Source organism: Lycium ferocissimum, chromosome 3 (genome assembly GCF_029784015.1).
Source record: "Lycium ferocissimum isolate CSIRO_LF1 chromosome 3, AGI_CSIRO_Lferr_CH_V1, whole genome shotgun sequence".
NCBI classification, from domain to species: domain Eukaryota; kingdom Viridiplantae; phylum Streptophyta; class Magnoliopsida; order Solanales; family Solanaceae; genus Lycium; species Lycium ferocissimum.
The window spans coordinates 34,931,327-34,933,952 of record NC_081344.1 but is presented as its reverse complement, the minus strand read 5'-3'; positions in this window follow the sequence as shown (position 1 = coordinate 34,933,952).

Genomic DNA, 2,626 nt, shown 5'->3' with positions numbered 1-2,626 from the left:
TTGTTTTTTTTGGATGAACAAAATAGCGGGAACAGTGGGTTTCTTTCAATATTTGATGGCGTAATCCTGCAACATCAGGAACACATAACCACATCGGAGAACTTCATCTCCAGAAATTTCAAACGATGACTTCTTCTTTTGAGGAAGTGTATTTTTGTAATGAACTAGTATGGGGTCCTCACACTGGCGCTCTTTCTCCTCAACTACTAGTGACGAGATAGCTGAATTCTGAATGGTAGCTCCCACATTGCCTGAGTCCACTACCCAAACTCCTAGGCTAGCAAATTGTTGGAGCTCACGAGCTAACTCTCTTTTCTTTGGCTGAATATCACATAAACTTCCCATAGATCTATGGCTAAGAGCATCAGCCACAATGTTCGCCTTCCCGGGATGATATAGAATGTTAACATCATCATCTTTCAATAACTCCAACCATCGTCTCTACCATAAATTCAATACTTTCTGCTTGAAAATATACTAAAGTCTCTTGTGATCCATATAGATATCCATATGGACACCATACAAATAATGTCTCCACATCTTCAATGCATGAATCACCGCAGCTAATTATCATGACCCAAACCGCAGGTTGTGCAGGCACCTACCATATTACTAACCTAGTAGGTGAACCCCTACCAATAACCCAACCCATAAAACATACGACCACCACCTATAAAATTTACCACATTTAAAGTAGACACTTCTTATAGACTTGCTTCAATTACAACAAAAATCCGAAAGAATTTCCCGGGATCTAATCTAGACAAGTACAAGAGCTCCTAAAATACAAAAAGACAAAATAAATGAAACAACTTCTCCAAGTAAGTGAGATGGCGAAGTCACAGTGGAAATATCCAGGTAGATCCACGCTACGAAACTTCAGCTAAGACTGCAACACATCTACACTCGGAAAGGGCGTAGCAAGAGTAGTATCGGACAACAACACGTACTGGTAAGCATCATAGGTCGACTAAGATTAGTTCACGCAATACAATATAAAGTCAATAAGATAAACAATTAAGCCAATGAACCTCAAAATTCTAAATAAAGATTACTACAACATTTACTCGCTTGCCCTGTTACCCTCGAAGCTCACTTCTTTTATTTCCAAAATATAAGGGATTCTACTAAATCATAACCATTCCCTACCTTCATCCAACCTAGTAACTCTCACTCTTCCACTCTCCGTATGCTATACTTTTACCCTTGTTATTAAAAGAGTTCATCTACTCACATTACTACTATAATACACTGTATCCGGGAAAATAAATCACTATCTAACAACCAACCCTACACCTACTTTGTGTAAACCCCCTCTCCACCAGACTTTTAACAACAAACATGAAATAACGAGCAATATTAATGACAGTAGTACACACATGTATAACGTAAATCATGAGATGTAGTGCAATGCAAATGTGATGCAGGGCCCAAACACACTGTACATACACGCTAGCTGATGTCTTAGCTCAATAGCCATGACTTGCAGGGGACCCATGGTGTCCATGTACCACTCGTTCTCGAATACCCCTGGGACCCGAGCACAAACCTCCGCCCCGGAACGAACCTCGATCGCGGATTCCAATTCATATACATAGATGTAATTCAAGTACTCAACTCCACAACCACAAGGCCGAATAACACAATGCCCATACTCGGCCTTGCCTATTACCTGTATCCCCGCATAAACCATGTAGTGCAATGCACGAAACTAAATGACAAATCAATTATAATTCCAGCCCTTGATAGGCGTAATGTCAACCCAACTCAATATACTTATTTTAATACGACCTCTTATTTTCAAAGAAATAACCTTATAAACATTCAACAAAATAGGACATACAGACTAAATTTCACCTCCTTCTAGGGTTGCATAAAAGTAAACACGAGGTATCTCCTTAGCGACAACATCACTTCCTATTAAACTAAATCATTATTATTATAACCATAATTATACCATATTTTAGTCACATTAGCAAATCCGTCCATCCAAACTCCGTGTCTGAAGACCTAAGCATGCATTCTCCCGTCAACTCTAAGTGTATATACGATTTGCTAATCAAAGTCTAACTAAAGTAAACCATAACCTACCTCTTTGATGAACAGATATTTGATTCTCCAAGAATTTCTTGTGCTAGCCTTTATCCGATTCCGTGAAAGCGATAATGTTCGCAGGGAAGGGTAGAAAAGAAATTAGAAGGGTTTTCTTTTTCCTGGGGTCCATGGTTTTTCTTTCATGAGGAACCCTAGGAGCGGCCCTTGAGAGTCTTTTGTTGAAAAGGAGAGAAAAATAGACTAAGTACAGAAATTTGGACTACTGTTCCGCGTGGACCGCTGCGGCTGTCGCTAAGCCACTATAGCGGTACCGCTATGGCGGTTCACTGACCGCTATTGCGGTCCACTTTATTTTCTGTCCTGAATTTTCCAAATCCTTTCGAAATTGATTTTTCCACTCTTAACTCTTAAAACACATCATGAAGCTTATTATTTACAATCCTTGACCTTGGTTGGGCATGGTTTCGCGAAATAGTAAATAACAGCCGGATGGGTCGTTACACCAGATACCAATTAAACTACCGTTCATCCCCGAACGGGTGGGGTGAGGTAAGGGTCACTTTCTTGGGTC